The sequence below is a fragment of the Narcine bancroftii genome, unplaced genomic scaffold, assembly GCF_036971445.1.
Source record: "Narcine bancroftii isolate sNarBan1 unplaced genomic scaffold, sNarBan1.hap1 Scaffold_111, whole genome shotgun sequence".
Taxonomy (NCBI): domain Eukaryota; kingdom Metazoa; phylum Chordata; class Chondrichthyes; order Torpediniformes; family Narcinidae; genus Narcine; species Narcine bancroftii.
Genome location: NW_027211844.1, coordinates 586,554 through 602,530, shown reverse-complemented (window position 1 = coordinate 602,530; position 15,977 = coordinate 586,554). Strand labels below are relative to the sequence as shown.

The 15,977-nt window shown below is 48.7% G+C and overlaps 1 long non-coding RNA gene across 1 annotated transcript in view; it reads left to right on the top strand.

The window, feature by feature from the left end:
* LOC138750267 (uncharacterized) overlaps positions 1-15,977 on the top strand; it is a 52,796-nt gene that overhangs the window by 26,417 nt on the left and 10,402 nt on the right. Inside the window, exon 2 of the long non-coding RNA XR_011349214.1 lies at positions 531-651. This is a non-coding gene — a long non-coding RNA (uncharacterized lncRNA). The remainder of the gene's footprint in view (positions 1-530; positions 652-15,977) is intronic.

Genomic DNA, 15,977 nt, shown 5'->3' with positions numbered 1-15,977 from the left:
TGTTTTTGACTCAATGTACCAGGATCTGAAGTCCGTTATCTCTTCAGAAAAGTTCAGATAGCTTTAGCATGGAGCAAAGCTGAGCCAGGACTTTGCAAGTATTTAAGGGAGTGTACGGGCAGGCTTTGTTCTGGACCAAAAATCTCACCAAATGACTCTGCTTGAAATCAAGATTCAAACCATTTTGAGGAATACAACAGGAATTGTTCAACAAGAGCCTGGTGTTCCCTGAGGAGTTTTCTTTCAATAGTGGAAATGATTTTTTTTTAAACCCTGTTAATATTCCTGATACAGATCTTTGTATTTAACTTTCAGGTTGCTATCTGTTGTTAACTTTAATGGGGTGACTGGATGGCATCTTTGCTTTAACCAAGCAGTTCTCTTGAAATTTCCAGCTGTAGGATGCGGTGCAGTTGCTTGCAAGTTTAGCAAGTGGGATTATGATGTGAAACTGCAAGTCACAGTGTCATTTTGGTGTTTGAAAATGCAAATGTGAAAATTTTAACTTATGTCTCCTTGGTTTGTTTAAGTTTACAGAGAAGACAGAGTTGGATGCTCATTTGGCGAATCGGCTGGGCAAAGCAGAAAGCACAAAATGAGGGACTGAAAAAATAATGAAACAGACTGAAGTGCCGTTGAACCCAAACCCAGGTAAAGAATTTAATTTTGTGCAGTGTACTTTAGATACCAAACAATTTGGGCTTTTAGTGGTGACCTATTTAAATGAACAAAATCTGATTAGAATAGAAGTTTATGGAATGTTTGGGAGTTGCCACAAAAAAAAATGGAGATATAAATTAGATGTTGTTATTAAGATAAATGAACAATACAATGAGCTTGGTGTCACAGTATATGCCTCTCTCTACCGTACATCACCGTTAAACCTTCTCCCCAATATGAACCTGATGTCAAAGTATCTGACACAGTTAATCGTACATCACTGTTAAACCTTCTCACGAATGTGAATCCTGTCTCATAGTTTCTGCCTCAGTCTATAGTACATCAGTGTTAAACCTTCTCCCCACTGTGAACCTGGAGTAATAGTATTTGCTTCAATCTACCGTCCAGCACCGTTTAATTCTCCCCACTGTAAACCTAGTGTCACAGTATCTACCTCAGTCTCCCATACATCACCCTTAAATCTCCTCCCTACTCTGAACCCAGGGTAAATGTATCTGCAATAGTGTAATGTGGATCACTTTTAAACATTCTTCCCCCTGTGAACTTGGTTTCACAATATCTGCCACATTTTATTGTACATCACTTTTAAACATTCCCTGTACTGTAAACCCAGGGTCACAGTACCTGCCTCAGTCTACTGTACATCACCATTAAACTTTCTACGCACTGTGAACCTGGTGTAACAGCACGTGCCAGAGTTTATTGTACATCACTGTTAAACGTTCTCACTAATGTGAACTCAGTGTCACAGTATCTTCCACAGTTTAGCGTACACCACTGATAAACTTTCTCCCCTTTGTGAATCCAATGTCACAGTATCCGCCTCAGTCTTCGTACATCACCGTTAAATATTCTCCCCACTGTGATCCTGGTGTTACAGTACCTGCCACAGTTTATTGTACATTCTTTGGCTTGGCTTCGTGGATGAAGATTTATGGAGGGGTATGTCCACATCAGATGCTCGTTTGTGACTGACAAGTCCGAAGCAGGACAGTCAGACACGGTTGCAGCGGTTGCAAGGAAAAATTGGTTGGTTGGGGTTGGGTGTTGGGTTTTTCCTCCTTTGTCTTTTGTCAGTGAAGTGGGCTCTGCGGTCTTCTTCAACGGAGGTTGCTGCCCGCCGAACTGTGAGGCGCCAAGATGCACGGTTTGAGGCGATATCAGCCCACTGGCAGTGGTCAATGTGGCAGGCACCAAGAGATTTCTTTAGGCAGTCCTTGTACCTCTTCTTTAGTGCACCTCTGTCTCAGTGGCCAGTGGAGAGCTCGCCATATAATACGATCTTGGGAAGGCGATGGACCTCCATTCTGGAGACGTGACCTATCCAGCGCAGTTGGATCTTCAGCAGCGTGGATTCAATGCTTTCGGATTCTGCCACCTCGAGTGCTTCGATGTTGGTGATGAAGTCACTCCAATGAATGTTGAGGATGGAGCGGAGACAATGATTATGGAAGCGTTCTAGGATCCGTAGGTGATGCCGGTAGAGGACCCATGATTTGGAGCCGAACAGGAGTGTGGGTATGACAACGGCTCTGTACATGCTGATCTTTGTGGGGTTTTTCAGGTGGTTGTTTTTCCATACTCTTTTGTGTAGTCTTTCAAAGGCGCTATTTGCCTTGGCGATTCTGTTGTCTATCTCGTTGTTGATCCTTGCATCGGATGAAATGGTGCAGCCGAGATAGGTAAACTTGTTGACTGTTTTGAGTTCTGTGTACCTGATGGAGATGTGGGGAGGGGTGGGGGCTGGTAGTCATGGTGGGGAGCTGGGTGATGGAGGACCTCAGTTTTCTTCAGGCTGACTTTCAGGACAAACATTTTGTCAGTTTCCGCAAAACAGGACGTCATGCGCTGGAGACCTGGCTCTGAAAGGGCAACTAAAGCAGCATCGTCTGCAAACAGTAGTTTATGGAGAAGTTGCTCTTGTGTCTTGTTGTGAGCTTGCAGGTGCCTCAGATTGAAGAGACTGCCATCCGTGCGGTACCGGATGTAATCAGCGTCTTCGTTGTTGAGGTCTTTCATGGCTTGTTTCAGCATCATGTTGAAGAAGATAGTAAAGAGGGTTGGTGCAAGGACGCAGCCTTGCTTCACGCCGATGTCAACGGAGAAGGGTTCGGAGAGCTCATTGCTGTATCTGACCCGACCTTGTTGGTTTTTGTGCAGTTGGATAACCATGTTGAGGAACTTAGGGGGGCATCCGAGGCGCTCTAGTATTTGCCAAAGCCCTTTCCTACTCATGGTGTCGAATGCTTTGATGAGGTCAATGAAGGTGATGTAGATTCCTTTGTTTTGTTCTCTGCACTTTTCTTGGAGCTGTCTGAGGGCAAAGACCATGTCAGTCGTTCCTCTGTTTGTGCGAAAGCCACACTGTGATTCTGGGAGGACATTTTTGGCGAGACTGGGTATTATTCTATTAAGGAGAATCCTAGCGAAGATTTTGCCTGCAATGGAGAGCAGCGTGATTCCCCTGTAGTTTGAGCAGTCTGATTTCTCACCTTTGTTTTTGTACAGGGTGATGATGATGGCATCACGAAGGTCCTGGGGAAGCTTTCCTTGATCCCAGCAGAGCTTGAAAAACTCATGCAGTTTGGCATGCAGGGTTTTGCCGCCAGCCTTCCAGACCTCTGGGGGGATTCCGTCCATACCTGCACCTTTGCCACTTTTCAGTTTTTCAATTGCCTTACATGTCTCTTCCCGGGTAGGGACGTCATCCAGCTCTAGCCTTAAGGGCTGTTGAGGGAGCTGGAGCAGGGCAGATTCTTGGACTGAGTGGTTGGCACTGAAAAGAGATTGGAAATGTTCTGACCATCGGTTGAGGATGGAGATCTTGTCACTGAGGAGGACTTTGCCGTCTGAACTGCACAGTGGGCTTTGGGGTGAGGGGCCATACACAGCTTTAGAGCCTCATAAAAACCCCTGACGTTGCCAATGTCAGCGCTAAGCTGGGTTCGTTTCGCGAGGCTAGTCCACCACTCATTTTGGATCTCCTGGAGTTTGCGCTGAAGATGGCTGCATGCGAGACAGAAGGCTCATTTTTTCTCTGGCCAGGATGGCTTTGCAAGGTGAGTCTGTTGGGCAGCTCGCTTCTTTGCCAGCAGCTCCAGGATTTCCTGGTTGTTTTCGTCAAACCAGTCCTTGTTTTTCCTGGAGGAGAAGCCCAGTACCTCTTCAGTGGATTGCAGTATGGCCGTTTTCAGCTGATCCCAGAGGGTTTCAGGGGACGTGTCCGTGAGGCAGTTTGCACCCTCTAGCTTTGCTTGGAGGTTTGCCTGGAAGTTTCCTCTCACCTCGTCTGACTTCAGGTTTCCAACATTGAACCTCTTTCTGGGGGCTCTACTCTTCCTGAACTTTGGCTTGAAGCGAAGGTTGAGCTTGCAGCGGACAAGCCGGTGGTCAGTGTGACATTCCGTGCTGAGCATGACCCTGGTGTGGAGCACATCTTGTTTATCTCTTTCTCGCACCAGGACGTAGTCCAGGAGGTGCCAGTGTTTGGATCGGGGATGCATCCAGGTAGACTTCAGGCTGTCCCTCTGCTGGAAAAGGGTGTTTGTAATGACAAGCCACTGTTCTGCGCAGAGCTCCAACAGGAGGCGCTCGTTGTCATTGCACTTGACGACACTATGCTTGCCAAGGATTCCTGGCCAGGTTTCTGAGTCTTTGCCGATTCGAGCGTTGAAGTCGCCAAGGATGACAACCTTGTCGGCTGTCGGGGTGTGTTGGATGAGGTTGCGCAGATCAGTGTAGAACTTGTCCTTTTCTACTGGCTCCGCCTGGAGGGTTGGGGCATAGACCCCGATGAGGGTGATGCGTCACTTGTTTTGAAGGGGGAGTCGCATGGACCTGATCCAGTCAGAGTGGCCTGTCGGGAGGTTTTTGAGTTTGGAGGCAATGGAGTTCTTGACCATGAAGCCTACACCAGATAGGCGTCATTCAGCCATAGGCTTGCCTGACCAGTAGAGCGTGTAGCCCGTGCCGCGTTCTTGGAGGCTGCCTGCATCTGCAAGGCGGACTTCGCAAAGAGCGGCTATGTCAATGCCAAGTCTGAGGAGTTCTTGAGCGATGAGGGCAGACTGACATTCAGGTCGGTGGCTGTCAGCCTTGTCTAGCATGGTTCTGATGTTCCAGCATGCTAGCTTGAGCTTGTGTGCATCTTTTGAGGGGGAGGATGTGGACATGTCCTCGGGACTGCGCAAAAGAGCTTTTAGGTGGAGTGCAGTGTGCGCAATACTGGCCCCACCCTTTACACCCATGGTTCGATGGCGGCGCCCGTGCGGCCGTCCGTGCAGGTAAAGCAGTTTGTATGGCCTTAAAACCTTCCCTGTGCCGGGAAGGAGGCGACGGCCCCGGTCCGGGCGAAGAGTAGGAGGCGGCGGCCCCAGTCCGGGCACAGGGAAGGTGGCGGCCCCAATCTGGGAAGAGGGGAGGAGGAGGCGGCGGCCCTGGCCTCGGCAGAGGGAAAGCTGGCAGAGGCCCCGGTTCAGGCAGAGGGAAAGAGGCGGCAACCTTGGTCAGGGCAGAGGAAAGGCGGCGGCCGCAGTCCGGGCTGAGGGAAGGCGGCGGCCCTGGTCCAGGAAAAGGGGAGGAGGAGGCGATGGCCCCGGCCCCAGCAGAGAGGAAACAGGCGGAGGCTCCGGTCTGGGTGCAGTGAAAGGCGGCGGCCCAGGTCCGGGCAGAGGGAAGGTGGCGGCCCCAGTCCAGGCAGATGGGAGGTGGAGGCGATGGCCTCGGCCTCGGCAGAGAAGCAGGCGGAGGCCCCGGTCCGGGCAAAGAGAAGGAGGTGGCCCCGGTCCGGGTAGAGGGGAGGAGGAGGCGACGGCCCCGGCCTCGGCAGAGAGGAAACAGGCGGAGGCCCCGGTCCGGGTGCAGTGAAAAGCGGCGGCCCTGGTCCAGGCGCAGGGAAAGGCGCCGGCCCCGGTCCGGGTAGAGGGAAGGCAGCGGCCCCGGTCCAGGCAGAGGGGAGGTGGAGGCGGTGGCCTCGGCCTCGGCAGAGAGAAGCAGGCGGAGGCCCCGGTCCGGTGAAAGAGAAGGAGGTGGCCCCGGTCCGGGTAGAGGGGAGGAGGAGGCGGTGGCCCCGGCCTCGGCAGAGAGAAGCAGGCGAGGCCCCAGTCCGGGCAGAGAGAAGGAGGCGGCAGCCCCGGCCCTGCCATCTTGCTCATTTAATTCCTGGAACACGAAGCAGAGCCAATATAGATTGGAAGCATAGAGCAATCAGGCCGAGCCCAGGGCGCTCCACCCCATGACTGAGGATAGCGGCCGTGGATCTCCAGGTATGGTTCAGCCTAAGAGGGGAGGCAGGCCTCTCCAGCCCGGTCAAGCAACCTGCATAGGAGAAGGATACTCCGATATAAAACCTACGACCCAAGGATTGTACATTAATGTTAAACCTTCTCAGTGCTGTGTGCCCAGTGTCACAGTATCTTCCACAGTTTATTGTACATTACTGTTAAAACTTCTCACTGTTGTGAAGCCATTATCTTAGTATCTGCCTCAGTCTACCATACATCATTGTTAAACCTTCTCCCCCTTTAAACCACTAAACCTGGTGTCATAGTATCAAACAGCTTATCGTATATTACTGTTCAAATATCACAATATCTGACACAGTTTATCGTTCATCACTGTTAAACCTTATCCCCACTGTGAACCGTGTATAAGTGTATATGCCAGAGTTTATTTTGTATCACTGATAAACCTTCTCCCCATTTTAAACTGGTTTCACAGTATCTGCCACAGTTTATCGTACATCACTGTTAAACCTTTTCTTTGCACTGAACCCGGTGTCACAGTATTTGTCTCAGGACATAACGTTAAACCCTCTCCCCACTGTGAACCCGATGTAACTCTTTCAGCCTCAGTCCCCATTTTGATCCTGGTGTCACAGTATATGCCAAAGTTTTATGTTCATCACTGTTTAACCTTTGTATTGCTCTGAACCCGGTGTCACAGTTTCTGTCTCACTCTACCGTAAATCACTGATAAACCTTCTCCCCACTGTGAACACGGTGTAACAGTATCTGCCTCAGTCTGCCGTACATCACCATTTAACCATCTCCCCACCATGAACCTGAGTGTATCGTATCTGACACAGTTTTTCGTCAATTACTATTAAACCTTTCATTACTGTGAACCCAGGGTCACATTACCTGTCTCAGTCTACCGTATATCACCATTAAACCTTCTCTCCACTGTGTACCTGTTTTCACAGTATCTGATATAGTTTCTCATACAGCAATGTTATACCGTCTCACTACTGTGAACCCGATGTCACACTATTTGTCTCAATCTACTGTCACATCAAAAATAAAACTTCTACCCTCTATGAACCCGGTGTTACAGTACATGTCACAGTTTATTGTATATCACTGTTAAACCTTCACACTACTGTGAATCCTGTCTCACAGTATCTGCCTCAGTCTCCTGTGTATCACCGTTAAACCTCCTTCCCACTGTGAACCTGTTGTCACAGTATCTTCCCCTATTTATCTTCTTTCTTCTTTGGCTTGGCTTCGCGGACAAAGATTTATGGAGGGGGTAAAAAGTCCACGTCAGCTGCAGGCTCGTTTGTGGCTGACCAGTCCGATGCGGGACAGGCAGACACGATTGCAGCGGTTGCAAGGGAAAATTGGTTGGTTGGGGTTGGGTGTTGGGTTTTTCCTCCTTTGCCTTTTGTCAGTGAGGTGGGCTCTGCGGTCTTCTTCAAAGGAGGCTGCTGCCCGCCAAACTGTGAGGCGCCAAGATGCACGGTTTGAGGCGTTATCAGCCCACTGGCGGTGGTCAATGTGGCAGGCACCAAGAGATTTCTTTAGGCAGTCCTTGTACCTTTTCTTTGGTGCACCTCTGTCACGGTGGCCAGTGGAGAGCTTGCCATATAATACGATCTTGGGAAGGCGATGGTCCTCCATTCTGGAGACGTGACCCATCCAGCGCAGCTGGATCTTCAGCAGCGTGGACTCGATGCTGTCAACCTCTGCCATCTCGAGTACCTCGACGTTAGGGGTGTGAGCGCTCCAATGGATGTTGAGGATGGAGCGGAGACAACGCTGGTGGAAGCGTTCTAGGAGCCGTAGGTGGTGCCGGTAGAGGACCCATGATTCGGAGCCGAACAGGAGTGTGGGTATGACAACGGCTCTGTATACGCTTATCTTTGTGAGGTTTTTCATTTGGTTGTTTTTCCAGACTCTTTTGTGTAGTCTTCCAAAGGCGCTATTTGCCTTGGCGAGTCTGTTGTCTATCTCATTGTCGATCCTTGCATCTGATGAAATGGTGCAGCCGAGATAGGTAAACTGGTTGACCGTTTTGAGTTTTGTGTGCCCAATGGAGATGTGGGGGGGCTGGTAGTCATGGTGGGGAGCTGGCTGATGGACCTCAGTTTTCTTCAGGCTGACTTCCAGGCCAAACATTTTGGCAGTTTCCGCAAAGCAGGACGTCAAGCGCTGAAGAGCTGGCTCTGAATGGGCAACTAAAGCGGCATCATCTGCAAAGAGTAGTTCACGGACAAGTTTCTCTTGTGCCTTGGTGTGAGCTTGCAGGCGCCTTAGATTGAAGAGACTGCCATCCGTGCGGTACCGGATGTAAACAGCGTCTTCATTGTTGGGGTCTTTCATGGCTTGGTTCAGCATCATGCTGAAGAAGATTGAAAAGAGGGTTGGTGCGAGAACACAGCCTTGCTTCACGCCATTGTTAATGGAGAAGGGTTCAGAGAGCTCATTGCTGTGTCTGACCCGACCTTGTTGGTTTTCGTGCAGTTGGATAATCATGTTGAGGAACTTTGGGGGACATCCGATGCGCTCTAGTATTTGCCAAAGCCCTTTCCTGCTCACGGTGTCGAAGGCTTTGGTGAGGTCAACAAAGGTGATGTAGAGTCCTTTGTTTTGTTCTCTGCACTTTTCTTGGAGCTGTCTGAGGGCAAAGACCATGTCAGTGGTTCCTCTGTTTGCGCGAAAGCCGCACTGTGATTCTGGGAGAATATTCTCGGCGACACTAGGTATTATTCTATTTAGTAGAATCCTAGCGAAGATTTTGCCTGCAATGGAGAGCAACGTGATTCCCCTGTAGTTTGAGCAGTCTGATTTCTCGCCTTTGTTTTTGTACAGGGTGATGATGGTGGCATCACGAAGATCCTGAGGCAGTTTACCTTGGTCCCAACAAAGCTTGATAAACTCATGCAGTTTGGCATGCAGAGTTTTGCCGCCAGCCTTCCAGACTTCTGGGGGGATTCCATCCATACCTGCTGCTTTGCCACTTTTCAGTTGTTCGATTGCCTTATATGTCTCATCCAGGGTGGGAACCTCATCCAGCTCTAGCCTTAGGGGCTGTTGAGGGAGCTGGAGCAGGGCGGAATCTTGGACTGAGCGGTTGGTACTGAAAAGAGATTGGAAGTGTTCTGACCATCGGTTGCGGATGGAGATCTTGTCGCTGAGGAGGACTTTGCCGTCTGAGCTGCGCAACGGGCTTTGGACGGGGTGAGGGGCCGTACACAGCCTTTAGAGCCTCGTAGAAACCCCTGAAGTTGCCAATGTCCGCGCTGAGCTGTGTTCGTTTGGCGAGGCTAGTCCACCACTCATTTTGGATCTCCCGGAGTTTGCGCTGAAGATGGCTGCATGCGCGACGGAAGGCTTGTTTTTTCTCTGGACAGGATGATCTTACATCACTGATAAACCTTCTCCCAAACACGGTGTCACAATATCTACCTCAGTCTACTGTATATCACTGCTAAATCCTCTCCCCTCTGTTTACCCGGTTTCACAGTGTCTGCCTCATTCTACCATTCATCACCGTGAAACCTTCTCCCGACTGTGAACCCGGTCAAATAATATCTGCCTCAATCTCCCGAAATTCACCATTAAAATTTCTCCCCACTGTTAACTCCGTGTCTCCGTTTCTGCAACAATGTATCGTGTGTCACCTTAAATCTCCTCCGCACTGTGAACCTGGTGTCACAGTACCTGCCACAGTTCATTGAACCTCACTGTTAAACCGTCTCACTAATGTGTACCCGGTCTCACAGTATCCGTCTCAGTCTACCATACATCACGGTTAAACCTTCTCACTACTGTCAAACCGGTGTCACTGGTTCTGCAACAGTGTATCCTGTATCACCGTTAAACCTTCTGCCCACTTTGAACCTGGTGTCACAGTATATGCCAGTTTCGCGTACTTCACTGATAAGCCTCCCCACTATGAACCCGGTGTCGTACATCACCGTTGACCCTTCTCCCCACTCTAAACTTGGTGTCACAGTATCTGGCAAAGATTGCCGTACATCACCATTAAACATGCTCCCCACTCTGAACCTCGTGTCACAGTATCAGACTCAGTCTGCAGTCCATCTTCCCATTTTGTACCTCGTGTCACAGTCACTGCCGCACGGAGACCATAGCCTCTGACAAATTGTGTGGACTCATCTGATTGATCCTCAGGGAATCCATTGTGCTCTCCTCGGTCTCCTCAAGATCTCCATCATGGTGGTGTTCCTCCTCTGGATCCAAGGTTCAAGGTAGCTGCTCCCTCTGGGTGCACATGACATTCCTTCCTGGCTGACCTGAGGAAGAACCAGAGCTATCCTGCCGCCTATTTACATGACAATGTGTCTTGGTGGTCGCCCATGGGCTCCTGCAGACCCGAGCATAATGGCTTTGTTTTCTACATTTCGAGCAGTCCGCGTCTATTGCTGGGCAGCGTCCTAGGGGTGGGGGTTTTGGCCACAGAACTGGCATCTATAGGTCACATCTAGCTGAGCTGCCATTGCTGCAGCCGTTGTCATCTCCATATTCTCGGCCCGATCTTGGCGGGGTGTCAGCGAATCTAGCAGAGTTGGAATGATGTGCTTGGCGTTGTGGTTGGGAAGGTATTCCCCAAGGTTGTTTCTAGCCATCTCCCATTGCCTTTGCCACCCTAAAAGTCTCTTCCAGGGACACCGTGCTTTGTTCTAATAGCCGCTGGCGGATTTTGTTTGACCGGACCCCTGCCACCAGAGTGTCCCTCATCAGGTCCTGTGCTATTTGCTGTGCTATTCTAGCACAGAAGTTGTATGCCCGTGCTGGGGCTCTTACTGAGAGCATGAAATCCCGGAAGGACTCCCCTGGTTGCTGTCTTCTGGTTAGGAGACAGTGTCTCGTGTGAACTTCACCTCCCCCTTGGAGATAGTGGGACTGGAGCATGTCCATAGCCTCCCTGTATGAGGCGCAGTTCTGGACTAATGTGTACAGGAGGTCTCCCAGCTGGGCCACCAGCTGCATGAAAAGGTCTTCTGGGTGGGCAGTGGGCATCAGCACGTGACTGTGATTCAGGAAACAATGTCTGCAGTGACTGAAATGCGTGCGTATGCAAGGGTCTCAGGGGTCTAGTTCCAGGCTTTCCGGCCGTAGCATCCAGTGCTGCCGTTGATTCATTTCTAAGTGCCCCGATTGTGCTGGGGCTGGGGACTGTCGCTTCCACTGATGGATGTGGGACTCCCTGGTGACTGGCGTTACCTGGTAGATGTCCACTGAGGGTCTGGCGTCCTCACTCTCATCCCTGTGTCTGAGCCAAACTCCACCAGGTTTGGGGGAGGGGGGCTCGCACACATCTGAACCATGAAAGGCTTGACCTCCTCCTCGATCTCCTCGTCGTGCTTGGGTGTGATCACCCAAATTTTATGTGAGTGGAAAAAATTGTGGCAGGATGCATCAAAGGAAAACACAGGCACAATAGTGTTTGGGGCCACACAGCTTTATTTCACTCACATAAAGATGTAGTTGGCTGCTTGCTGTGTTTACAGTGGTCCCGGGGGTCGTGAGAGAGAGGGAGGGGGAGAGAGAGAGAGAGAGAGAGAGAGATGTATGTCATTAGGCCGGGTGCCGAGCCTCTACGCCACCTAGTGGCCGAGTTAGGTACTGCAGTGTATCATCAGACAGGTCACCACACTGTTCCTTTTGTGTTTCCCTTATTTCAAGTGTAACATTATACAGCCAGACATCTCCTCTTGTGTGGACCACAAGGGCTTTGACCAGGCTGAAGTCAGGACTCCCAACCCATCTTCCAAATGGGGTTTTCCACAAGCTGCCACCTTGTCCTGTTCCAGTCCCAGCTACTGCAGAACTGGAGAACTCAAATCTCTCTCTGTCTCTGTCTCTCTCTCTCACTCTCTCTCTCTCTCTCTCTCTCTCTCTCGCTCTCTCACTCTCTCTCTCTCTCTCTCTCTCTCTCTCTCTCTCTCTCACTCACACAGAGAAAACCACATGATCCTCTGGGAACAGCCAACTGCACTCAGACTGCGGCACCAGAGCTAATCCTCTGAGTTTGTTCATCTGCTGCTTTCCAAAACAAGAATCCATCACTCCACAGCAGGTCGAATTAACCCGTACTTGTGAAATCCTTATAGCCATTCTTCAAAGTTTTTGCAAAGGCACCCGAAGCCTGGACTGTCTGCCTTGAGGAGAGCTCTAGCATTTTAAATGAGATCTGTTTTGAAGTGTTTGTATGTGACCTCCACTAAAAAACCTGCCACAATTTATCTCATTTTAAAACATATCTATAACCAATATAAAATATAGCATAATCTCTCACAGTATAAACTTTTTGCAGATAGCACGTGATTTGAACCCTGGGCCCAATCGCTGGCGATGAAAAGAGTAGTGATAACTGCTAAGCCAACCATGGCACCCAAAGAATATCTAGATCCATCGCCCTCTGGGTTGTGGGCCCAGCACGCTTCCGCTGCACTGTTCTGCTTACATGGACACAGAATTCTGAGCGATGTAGATGGAACAAATGCAAGCAGGCTTTTTATCCACTGAGTTAAGGTGAGATAAGAACCAGAGGGCATGGGTCAAGAATGAAAGGTGAAATGTTGAAAGGGAACATTTGGGGGGAACTTCTTCACACAGAGAGTGGTGGGAGAATGGAACCAACTGCCAGCTGAAGTGGTGAATGCCGGCTTGATTTTAATAGTTAATAAAACTTTGGGCTTGTACCTTGATGAGAGGGCTATGTTCTAGGTGCAGGTCAGTTTGATCTGTATAAAATAATAGTTCGGCACAGACTAAAAGGACCAAAAGGCCTGTTGTTCTGCTGGAGTTTTCTATGGAAGAGATTGTGCAGTCACTGATATCAGAGACTCGTGGAATTGTAATCCACAGAGACCAACCCTTCAGACCAGCTCGACCCTGAAACCCAAGTTGTCTTCTTCAACTGTTTCCATTCACCTGCATTTAGCCCGTATCCGTCTGAATCTGTACCTGGGTAAATGTCCTTAAAACATTACAATAGTCCCCGGCTTTACCACTTCCTCTGGCAGCTCGTTCCACTTGCCCCGCCGCCCTCTGGGTGAAAATTATGCCCCTCAGGTCCTTTTTAAATCTTTCCCCTCTCAATTTAAATCTATGTCCTCTGATGTTACATGTTGGGGAAAAAGGTGAATTAACATAAGATTTCAAGATCTCTGAGGTCCCCCTCATCCTCCTACACTCGAAGGAGAACAGTCCCAGTCTATCCAACCTCTCCTTTAATTCAAAGCCCCAGTGTCAGGAACATTCAGATTTCAGAATTATTGTCCGAGTACATACATGACATCACATACAACCCTCAGATCATTTTTGTTGTGGGTCAGGCAGAATTACCACTTATTGGTCGTGCAAACACAACTGGACTCAATGTTCTCATGTAAAGAACTAAAGGTTGCAAAGAAAGTTTTGGCATTCTTGGCCTTCATAAATCAAAGTATTGATAGAGGAGTTGGGAAGTTATGATGAGGTTGTATAATATGTTGGCGAGGTCAAATCTGGAGTACTGTGTGCAGTTCTGGGTCGTCTAACTACAGGAAGGATATCAGTAAGATTGAAAGAAGGCAGAGAAGATTTACTAGGACGTTGCCAGGTCTTCAGGAGTTGAGTTATAGGGAAAGATTAAACAGGTTAGGACTTTATTGCTTGTAGCGTCGAAGAACGAGGAGAGATTTGATCGAGGTTTACAAAATTCTGGGGAATAGACAGTAAATGAGAGTCGGCTCTTTCCACAGATTAGGAGAAGACATGGCTTTAGGGTGAAAGGAGAAAGGAATTTGGGGAACATTAGGGAGAACTCAGAAAATGGTGGGAGTGTGGAATGAACTGCCATCTGTCATGGTGAATGCCTGCTCACTCTTGAATAAATTGAATAGATTCACAGATGGGAGAGATCTGGAGGGTTATGGACTGGGTGCAGGTCAATGGGACTAGCAGAATAATATTTTGGAACAGACTAGAGGGGCTGAACAGCCTGTTTTCTGTGCTGCAGTGTTCTATGTTTCTAACTGTAAGCAAATAATAAATGTAAACAAACTGCAATCCAGAGAGAATAAAAGAAAAACTCAATAAAGTGCACAATTAAGAATTCTTAAATGAGTCCCTGATTGAGTTTGTCGTTGAGGAGTCTGATAGTGGAGGGGGAGCAGCTGTTCCTGAACCTGGTGGTGTGGGGCTTGTGGCATCAATACCTCTTTCCTGATGGTAGCAGCGATTAAAGAGCGTGTGCTGGGTGGTGCGGATTCTTGATGATTACTGCTGTTCTGCGAATTAGGACAGATTAAAGCAAATCTCGTGCCATATTACAACAAAGGAATCTTGAATCTGAAATGGGACAGGAGAACTGTTTAATGAACAGAGGGATTGAGTGAGAGCAGCCACAAGTGTAAATGAAAGGACAGAGTGAAGAGTGACGTGGGCAGAGTTTGTGTTGTGTCCCCAGGTTAGGCTGTGAAGGGTTTGTATTTTCTCCCCATGACCTGTGTGACTTTTTGCCAGGTGCTCTGGTTTCCTCCCACCCTTCGAAACATTCAGGGTTGGCAGGTTAATTGGGTGTGATTGGAGTCAAGTGTGTCATGGGACACCAGACTGTAACGTTCATATTAATACATTACATTTCTCTATGCTTGGCACATGTCCTTTCTATTTTCTAAGCCTCTCTCAAGTCACCCCCCAGCCTCTGTCATTCCAGGGCGAACAGATCCTCTCGACCCAGCCTCTCTGTTGGCACAGCCCCAGTCCAGTCTAGAAATGATTTCCATTGACTGAAATGCAGCAGGAACTTCACAGCCTAAAGGGTAACAAAATCTCTCTGAAAATCAAAACAGAACTCCAGAATCTGGTAACTGCATGCATTAAATCTTATGGTCTAACCCTATCAAAGATATTCCCCAACTTCTACCCATCTCACTCCCAGATAAAGCATCCATGAAAGAGCTGACATGCCAGAAGCGCAGCCAGTTTCAGCTGCGGAAGAAAGGGACCCTAAGCATAAGTGCGTAAGGCCAGATCTTACCCTTCCAGTGCTTCATGTGAACAACGGCCATCGCCAACTTGGACTGTGTCACCTCTGGTCCCATTTCTAGTCGTGGAAAATAGCATAGTGGGGGCTCGAGCACGACGGATAGGGTTAACGTCAACTCCAACGGCGACTGCGTGCAAACCATGGGGATAGCCATTTTGGAAGTTGACGACACACATACAATAGCAACTGAGACAGACAACAAACTTACACTGGCATCCATCATTCGAGATCAGAGTAGTGTACAACAATAAGCAAAGTCCACCAGACACAAATGGAGCATGTATCTCTACTCTATTAATTAGACCTTGTTTTGGAACAATGCAGAATCCAGATCCGAATTTATTCTCATGAACATTTCACGCAATTTATTGTTCCACAGCAGTATCATAGGTGCAAATATTGCTATAAATTACATTTTCAAAAGAAGAGAATATGAGATCGTGTCTATGGTTCGTTGAACATTCGGAAATCTGATCACAATGTAAATGGACAGAAGCAGGTCATTAGGCCCATCGAGTCTGTTCCATGACTCTACACTCAGCAGAACACCTGATTTCCAGCCTTTTCCCCAGGTCCCTTGATACCCTTACTAATGAGATACATCTATTTCCTACTTAAATTCTCCTTGTGATCTGGCCTCCACTGCCTTGTGCGGCTGTGAGTTCCACAGATCCACGACCCTCTGACGAAAGAAGTTCCTCCTCTATGAATAATTTCTAATTTTAAGACGATGACCCTTGTCCTCAATTCACCTATCAAGGGAAACATCTAATCTGCATTCTCTCTGTCAAAATCTTTCAATATTCAAAAGATCTCTATGAGATTCACCTATACTCCAACGTATACAACCCTTGTGGTGCCAAATGTTCCTCATACGCCAGCCCCTGCATTCCAGGAATCATCCTAGTAAATCTCTGCACCATCTCCAACAACATCACATCCTTTCTGAGAAAGAATCTCATTAACACTTCTCTGTCTTCTGGTATTTGCCCCTCTCACCCCAGGAAAATGTT